Raw genomic sequence first — 9,790 nt, 5'->3', positions numbered from 1 at the left:
TGCTGCCATACGAGTACTTTGGCATTGCGTGTTTGCACAACAACCAGTTGAATGCCCGCCGACATCTGTAACTTGCAGAAGTTGCGCAAGATTTAGATCCTGCTTCGAGTTTTATGTTCGCGAAACTACTGCTTACGGCGGATTGCTTGGTTAAGCGTACCGGTGGATGCTTTATCAGGGCAGGATTTTTCGAACACGCTCACCCGTCAGCTGCGACGAAGAAAAAAAAAAAAGTATCGAGAATCTTTTTTTTTTCCGTGCGTGCAAAGGCGCATGTTTTGGTTTGCGATCTCTCTCAAAATCTTGTGCGATAAAGGTATCACGTAGGAATAAGAACCTATAGGAGTTGATCTTATAACCGCTAAGCATGTTAGTGCATCTATCATACCAGTCAAGAGTATGTATGTCGCCGTCTTTTTATCGCTCCTCTATTTTTATTGGTTGCGCAAACATGTAACCCTCAGCCGTCTTACTTTTTTTTCTTCTCTAGGTAAGTGGACGAAATCGCGTGTGTGGCTTTTCAAGATGTGAGCAGAAGCTGACCATCCTTGAAACTCAAGTTTAAGAAGAAACAGGATGAAGTCTTGGTTTTGAAAACTGACAAATGCAACCTTCAGTTGAGCACTGTGGGCATATGTGGATATGTTAGCTCTAAGTGAGCGTTATTTTCGTGCCAAAGTGTGAATACACAGGTGCCCAGTCAAGATAAGTATGTGCATTGTGGCACCCTTCTCTACCATCGTTCCTGACTTTCAGGTGCATTCTCTGCTTCTGTTGCTGCAAAAGCTGTTGAGAGTGCCTTTTAAACATGATTTCCATCAGTAGTGTTGTAGGTGCAAATCTTATTTGCATAGCGCTGCATTTGCAGAGAGGCAATACCAAATGACGATAATGGCTGCAGTGTTTTTTTTTTGTTTTTTTTTTTGCCATGGAGTAACTGAAATGGAGTGTGCGCAAAAATTCAGCCAAGAAAATGATAAGCATTTTTCCTTTTGCTCAAGTAGCCTTGAGCGAACAACATTGTTGATAAACTGAAAAATTCGAAAAAGCTTTACATGTCTCGGGAGGAAGACTTGTTAGTCTCTGTTGTTGACATGCAGTCCTTTAATCGCATAGCTACAATGCCTGAAATAACTTCATTCACTTTTGGGGTGTCTTAAGCGCATGTGTTGGATTTGGATTTATAGGGGTTTAATGTCCCACAGCAACTCAGGCTATGAGGGATGCTGTAGTGAAGTGCTCTGGAAATTTCGTCCTCCTGGGGTTCTTTAGTGTGCACTGACATCGCACAGTACATGGGCCTCTAGAATTTCACCTGCATCAAAATTCAACCGCCATGGCTGGGATGGCCTTCATAAGCAAGTACACAGTGCCAGTTTTGACATCTGTGGCAAAAGGTTCTTCGGTGAATGTAGCATTTACTTTGGTTTTGAAGGGACATTGCGGACAAATCCACACAATTATTGTTCTCAGTAAGAATTGATAGTCTGGCTCCTTCTGGGTATGCTCACATTATGCAGCCGCATAAAACGCAATCATGGCTGAGAAAATTGAATTTAAAAAGCTCCCACTCAATGCAAACTCGTGGCATCTGCACCGAGAACTTTGGTTGCCACTGTTTTGAAGGGATTGGAGGTGAGACATAGCCTCTGGAATCTGGGCCTTAATTCAATGCCGGCGTGCGCAGTTTACTTGCGAAATCAGCCGATGATGGTGACACCTTTATTTTGTTGCTTGGTCTTTTCTAGCTTACATAAGCATCGTTTTCGGTGAGAGTGGTCTCTTTGTCATTAGACAGCCATAGTCTGTTGAAATGGTCAAGCTTCTGTCTGTCCTCAGTGTCCCTTTAAAAACATGTGACATGCGAATGGCATATGATGGTTTTTTGCTAGCATAGGGATCTTTAATATAACATTATTGTATTTTTAAAGTTATAATATCTGTGCCGTACCGACAAGAAAGACATTTTACTTAGGCTTTGGTACATATTTCTTGAACCTTTCACTACCATTGGTTGGGGTATGTTTGTCACCCATGAGACATTTGGTAGAAATATGAATTCTGTGTTATGGTGGCTTGTAGAAATAGCAAATGCAAACTCTTTCTTCTGTTACATTTTCATTGTTTTATAGAGCTGTCACCAATTTCGACAAAGAACTTCATGAACTTCACGTCATGAACTATGCAGCATAATTAAATCAGAATCAATTAGATGCTCATGAAGATTTCTAAATAAACAATTTAAAATATTCTCACTGACTCACAGATGTAATCTCTGAAAGTATTGCCGTAATGTGTAATTCTGATTCGCTGTCTCTTTAAATATGGCACAAGGACCATGATGCTGCCCCACACAGTAAATACTTAGTTCACCTCTTAATACTGTCCCAGAGGATGCTGAAAATGCTTTTTATGTCATCTTGAATGTTGGAACCTGGCCATATAGGTATTTTAACTTTATATATATACGCACGCACGCACACGCACACACACACACAGGTGCACCTTCGTCATTGCATGTTGAACTATAAAATGTATTGGAACTGGCGTTTGATCAAGGTGTACCTGAAGCAAAATAGGTGATGAAGTGAAGAAATGTAACCTTCTGGAAGCAATATGCATAAAACTGGGTGAACCTGATTTCCCTTAGGGCATTGGAATAGATACCAAGAGAGGGAGAGATATGTAGCTTTTATTTTCCAGCTCTACTTCGAGGCTTTTCATTTGCCAGAGAAGGCAAGCATAGCATGGGGCAACAGAAAGTTAGATGGGCGGATGAGATTAAAAATTTTGTTGGATTAAGATGTCTTCAGCTGGCACAGGATAGGGTTAATCGGAGAGACATGGGAGAGGCTTTCGTCCCGCAGTGGGCGTAGTTAGGCTGCTGATGACGAACGATGTTCAGCTCTCTTGGTAACGTTTTTCTTACATTCCATGCTACTAAGTTTGCTTGCAGTTGTGAATGCCCGTGGCCATTTTATCTACTGCACTTGTGCTTGGTCATCCCTTGTGAACATGTGAAAGCAAATCTGTCTTTCAAATCTTGTGCGATCTTAATGTGTGGCCTGAGGTCAATGTAGACAGTCTATCAGAGTTGAGAAGTAGGAGTGTGCGAATATTCAAAAATTCCTAACAGTGAATCGAATATCCTCCTAATAGATTATACAAACGAATCAACTAAGAAACGTTCAAATTATTCGAAACTAATCAAATATGTTCTAAACTTTTCGAATACTTTTCGAATAACTGGCATGAAGTTTGAATAAGGCCTCCCGTATTTTTCTTTCAAGGCTGTTCAAAAAACGGGACCCACACCGACTCTGTGTACCATCCTACCTCGATCAGTATGCGTGGGATAAAGGGTTCAGCACCGTGACGCGGTACATTTGTGTGGCTGTGATCAAAATGCTCACACATGGCCTCTAGGACGGGATGACGCGGTAGGGCTCAGGCATGTTCAGCAAACCCTGCCTTGATGCCTGTTGGAAGCCATGGCTGATACGTAGCTCACGTCCACTCCAGTTTCTCTCTCGTCAACTAGAGCAAAATGCTATTGTCCTATACGTATCACTTGACGGACATAGGGTTCATATACCGGCTTTGTGTTGCGACCCCTTTGTGGAGATTAGTGCTGCGCCTTTTAATTGTAGCACCGTACTGCAGCACCTTTCGCCGACACTTCAGTGCTTTGCACGATTGTTCGTTTTGTACAATTATTTGCACAAGTAGCGAATATTAGCACAAATATTTGATTCGTATTTGATTCTGTCCCATCACTATTCGATTTGTATTCGATTTGTTATTTGATTCGCTTTGGAAAAAGGTAACATTCGCACATCCCCTATTGAGAAGCTCTATTACATGTTGCATCCCGTGCGCACAATTTCATGCAAGTGGCCCCACAAATACACTCCATCGTTGGGTTTATCTTATCTTTACAATGGGCATTTCAAGCTGCAAGTTAGTACCACAGTTACTGCTGTTTAGTATTGCTGGGCTGAGGGTAGTATTGTGGTACATGTTTTTACCTCTTCCAGTGTAAGTAGCAGGAACAGTAGCAGCACTTCATGTGCACCGCTGCAAGTCAGTAATGCTGCAAGTAGCATTAGTAGGTTGTAATTTAATGTTGTAGCAGCCGCAATGACTCAGATGTGCCAAACATGTGGTGTGGAAGTTCTAAAATCAAATTTGTACTTTTCTTTTCTCGAGACCCTTCATGGAGAAATTTGGGTATACATGTGTGAAGTAGTGTTCTAGTTTCATCTTGGTTCAGGACTTTAGCATTTTTGTAGCCACCCTTTCATAGCCTTTAGTGTGATGGGCTTCTCTTTCTCATCTTTGCAAAGTGAAAACTTGCTGTATCTTTTAGCCTGTGAGCTTTTGTACCTAGACCAGATTACTATGTGTCGCATTGTTGAATGTATCCTTCCCCTAGTTGTATCATTCAGTGCATGGATTTAGATCTTTTTCATTCGTGTCTTACATTCAGGACTGCCACCCCCACACCACTTGGACTTTTTTCTTTTGTATTCAACACACTGTTTTACCATGGCTGTTGGTTGGTTTCAAGTAATCATAAAGACAGATAACTTGCTGTAATCTCCTGTTGTTACTGTTGCACTTCCTTGAGAGTGTGGAGTTTTGTTTAATTATGTGACTTGTTAATTTAAGATGCTTTGAATTTTGTAATGCTTGTACATTTATTTATTTTTTAATGAGAGTCTTGTTACAAGTTGCATTGCAAATGTGTGCATTTTGCATGTTGGGAGTGTAAAGTGAGCGCACTCTTGGTACCTTCCAGTGCATCAAGTATGTGCTGAGCAAGGAGAGTAGCATTGTATGCAAAATTCGGTGTTATTGGAGGTGTCTCTTCTCTCTCATTCTCTATTGGAACATCGAAAGATCTAATGTATTGTTTCGTTTCAACGTAGCTAATTGTCTTAAGTTGAAGTGCATGCACATTGATCATTTGAAATTCTTCGGAAGGTTTTAAATGAAATGTTACCTGTTAGCTTATGAAGTGTAGAAAACTTGATTATGAGACAGGACTTGCATCGCTTTTTTTTTTTTCAGAATTAGTATTGTATGAGTCACTTTTTAGTGTCCTCTGATTAAAGCTACGAACTTACTGACAAAAATTTATAATGTGTTCATCATACAAGCGTTTATGAGCAGTGCTAGTATCAATACCATTTTATTTTACCCGAAAATTTAATCTGTGTTTATTGGCTGTGTACATCATTTCAATGTGGAGAAATGGAAATCTTGCATACAGTACTTCCATGACACGTATTGATGGGAGAGGTTGTGTAGCTTTATTTATTCTATTCATTTGGGGGAATGAATTTGTTTCAAGCTTGTGGAAGTGCCGTTTTCTGGGGATATGCGCTTCAAGCAGTAGTATGCCTTTTTGGTAATGTTTTGGGGTGTCTTTGGTGGTTCTAAAGCTTTTCACTATAACTATGTGTTTGACTTTGACAGGAGCTGCCTGTTTTGGAATGTGTGATGTTTTGCTTGATCCTGTGTTCTTATCATTATGTACATCTCACTCACGTGGCTTTAAAGTAATACACCAGTGTTACTTAGCTGTGGTTTGTAAATAAGTTTGAAAGATGATCTTTCTTGAGTACCTCTAGCATTGAAAGGCTCATAAACTGGTGAACCTAAATTTAAACTGCAATGTTACAATTGCTTGTTTTGTTAGTTTTTGTTCGTATCATGGCATGCTGTTGTACTTAATGGCTTTTGTTATTCGGTTGACAGCAGTGTAACTTGGGTATTAATGGTCCTTTTGTCGTAAGAAAGTTCACACCACACCAGAAGCCTTGTTCTGTGTAGACTCTGCCAGGCAGCATTGATCGTCTGATGAGAAAAGCCTCTATGTTTGATGTTGCAGTAATGGTTGCCCTAGCAGTACTAAAGTGTACTTTTGAAACCACTATTTACTCCATAACTGATGTCACAGATGTTGTGTTAGTGGACTTTTTAATGGCAATGCACTCTGCTATTAAATCATTACTTTGAAGTTGACCTTTATCTTGTTCTGTTCTTTGCCTTTCTCTTCCTCGTAAACCAGCACCATCCACCCAAAGCAGTGTGGCACTGGGCTTCCCCATAGCCCTCCTGCGAGCCAGCAACAGCAACCGAGGGCGGCCGTCAATGTCGCGACAGTTCTTCCCTTCCTGCACAGCTGACACACCCAAGAAGTTCCAGTGCCGGCAGTGTGCCTACTCTACCAACATTATGACCAACCTCCGGCATCACGTGCGGGTGCACTCGGGTGAACGGCCGTTCAAGTGTTCAGACTGTGGCAAGGGCTTCATCCAGAAGATTCAGATGATCAAACATAACTGTCTGGCACGAATGCGCGATGCAGTTCTTCCCGTGTCTGCGGCATCACCGCCAGCCGGGCTTGCTCCAGCTCTGTCGCCAGGACCGTCGCCGACGGTGTCACTCTTCAGTTGCTCCAAATGTGGGGAAGCGTTCCTCCGTGAGGCGCTTCTCTTGCAGCACATGATGCTTGCGCACATGACGCAGTGAGCTGCTTGCCAGGGGTAGCTGTACGGGGGGGTTGTTTTTTGCGCCATCTTGGACAGTGTGCACATAGGAATCAAGCGTTTAACAGTAGGTCGGGTTTTATAATGTGCACTGCTGCCACATTGTCTGAAAGGCTGCTTTGCTGTTAGTTCTCACCTGCCTTAGCATTACAGTCGATAGCACATCTTTGACTCACGCACACCATTGCTTTCTGCATGCAGTGCTTCTGCCACAGCGTCTGAGTGGTTACACTCTTGTGAGGTGTCGCTCCTTGGGGAGCTGACTTGCCTTGTGAGTGTTAGAAGCACATGTAGTTTCTAGGACTCATTGCTCATGGGCTTGGAAAAGTTCTTTAATGCTTTTGGGCCTATGGTAGTTCGAGGCCTTTTGATGGCCTTATTCAGTTAGCCGTTCAGATGAGGCTGTATGAACAGAATGTTTTGCAAGGACAGTTTGTGAGTTTAGGACAAATGCTCATTTCATCTTTGTGCGGAATCGCCGCATAGACGAGGCTGTACTGCAACTATTAGTTAACTGCTGTTATTACTTCGTGTTCACTGTAATATGCGATGCGAACAATGCCATGATACTTAGTATGAAATGTGGAGGCCTTTAAAAATAAGGCTGAGGATACCATCATTCGGGTATGTGTGACAGTTGTGAGTTTCAACACAGATGTGCTTCATAGCTGTTTTTCTTTCAAGCTTTTAGACCCAGACTCTAGAAGAAACTATAGATGAAACTCTAGAAGGAACTCATCAGATGGTTGCTGCAAACTGTCTGTAGTACATTGTATTTATTGGTTAAATTTTGTTCTGTGTATTCACTGCATTTATTATAGCTAATGATGTTCAAGCTTTTTTTAATCCTGGTAATGAAGCCTGTTGCGGTTGTTAAAACCGGGACTTGTTGACCTTTATCATCACCTGTTGCTGCTACTACCGGCACCGAGACAAATATCTAAGACCATTTGGCTTTATAGCCATTCTTCTTCATTTGTGTTGGGCACTATAGAGGAAGCAGAAAGGACATGGTCCTGCAAAAATTGATGTATGCTTTGAAACTTTGTCTCATGACATGATAATTTGGTTTCCAGCAATTTGAAGCTAGGCAAGAACACCTTTTCTCATTTTTGTTTGCAGCAAGCACTGTGGCAGCTTCTGAAGAAAATGTATTAGGAGTGTGTCTGTCTTCACCTAAAATATGTGACAAAAATATTTTACTGCTCTTTAGTTTCTGATTGAGCTTGTGTTTCAGAAAGACTCATGGATCACAATCTCGGAAGCTTACCTTAGAGCAAGAGTACAACCCAAACATGTCTGGATGGTTTAGGGGGACATGGTAATCCACTGATTAGCTTTGCTTTCTGGGGCCTTTATTATTTTGGCACATTACTGTAGTGATAGGTTCACACACATCAAGGGTATGCCATGCTAGGGGCACAGTGCATTGCATCTCGCATTCTACTTAAGAAATGAAAGACTACCTACTGTCGGAACGGTACTCGTAATTTGTGGCTGTCTCAATGCTGTAATTGGCAAACTTTTCCTTTCATTATGTTGGTTCCAAGTAGATTGCTAGCATTTAGCACTTGGGAATTCCAGATCCTGAGTTGTGCTCTTTGGGCTGAATGACCTCTTAGGTTTTCAAGCCCTTGTTTTAGTGAAGGAATGTTGCCTGTTAGCACTGAAAATAAGGTACAGTGATTTTGTGGTGTTTAGCACTTCTCCTAGAGTTAGTACGCACTGCCTCAAGGTGGCATGAAAGTGCCTGGCCTTTTTGAGTGAAGGCAGAATGCAGCAGGGCATTGCAGTGGTGAATGATTTCAAGACAGCCTTTTGCAGGGACAGCAAGCAAATTTTTGACAGCTTAGCTTAGTCCTTGCTAGAAAAGCCACATCAACCCTTGTGCATTTGAAGCATATTGGGCACATGGCGCTTAGACAGCAATGCCCGAGAAATATTTCTGTTGACTCTACGCTACCGATAATGTCCTGGTAGTAATATAGGACTCTAGGCATTCAGTTTTGGGAAGAACAGGATGGAAACAAGGTGTGCAATAAACATGAAGTAATTTCATGGTGAGTAAAGCCAAGATTGAACCCTCTTACACTAGATGCAGTGTTTTATTGTAAGTTTCAGCTCGATATGTTGGTAAGGTATGTTGCTGTGCAAGTTGGCTCTGCACTTTTAATTAGGGTAAGGTGCAACAGAGACGAGGTAGAAGATGAGAAGATGTTCGGAAGTGCCACAAAGCACTTGTGATCATCTCGTCTTCTGTCTCATCTCTGTTGCGACTCATTCTAATTTCTTAGTTATGTTGGTGACTACTATATTTCCTCACATAAGGAGTATACTTGCAATTTCGGTTATCAAAATATATGTTTTGCTATATATAAAATGCATTTTTAATGGTATTTAACCCCTGTATTGACTGCGCCGCCAAATTTCTAAAACTTTTGTGGGAAATAAGTGCATTCGTTTTGCAAGTACAGTAGATGGAATTGGTAAAAACATGCAGTTAGTCAGGTAAAGCTGATTATGTTTTTTTAAATTTGCTAAACTGTTCTGGTTTCAGGGGAGAATCAAATTTAACAGCGATTGTTTTTGGTCTCTTGCAGCATGTCTGTAGATATGTATCCATTCTTTTTTTTCTATTTTTGCACTATTGAAGTCAGTGCTTTCATATATACAGCTGCTCTTTCACTTGAATGATTTACTAACATGGAGTGCTTTTTAGTATGCGTGAACAATGACTTCAGATGTTAAATTTTTTGTCATTATCCTATTTACTTTAAAGTTTGCATGCATATTCTGTACCTTCACTGGGAATAAGGCCATGGTTTGGAAATAATGGCTTCACCAGCCTTGGAACGTGTAAAAAAATTAACACTTTTCTAAAGTGCTGTTGCTGACTGAGCTGACCTGTCACAAGAATTTTCTGTTCATAATTGAAAAGCTCCATGCACTAAGTTCATGTTCCTTGTATGCCACTGTTACAATATTCTTACAGGCATGCATGTTCATGTTTAACATGCTGTACTTTCCGGTATACAGTTAGCAGGGCTCAATTACTACTGGAAAAAAGAAAAACTATATTTTCTGCATCAGTGTGTAGTCTGCAACCAGCACATAGATTTGGGCATTTCATGCTATATTGGTCGCCTTGAAAAAGATAATTCTGTACAGGCTACACATATAGGTAATCCACAAAGACCAAAAATGTTACTTTTAAACATGCACAAAATTTACGG

Source organism: Amblyomma mixtum, chromosome 1, assembly GCF_055824585.1.
Source record: "Amblyomma mixtum isolate Tamu chromosome 1, ASM5582458v1, whole genome shotgun sequence".
In the NCBI taxonomy this organism is placed as follows: domain Eukaryota; kingdom Metazoa; phylum Arthropoda; class Arachnida; order Ixodida; family Ixodidae; genus Amblyomma; species Amblyomma mixtum.
Note: the sequence above shows the minus strand (reverse complement) of the source record.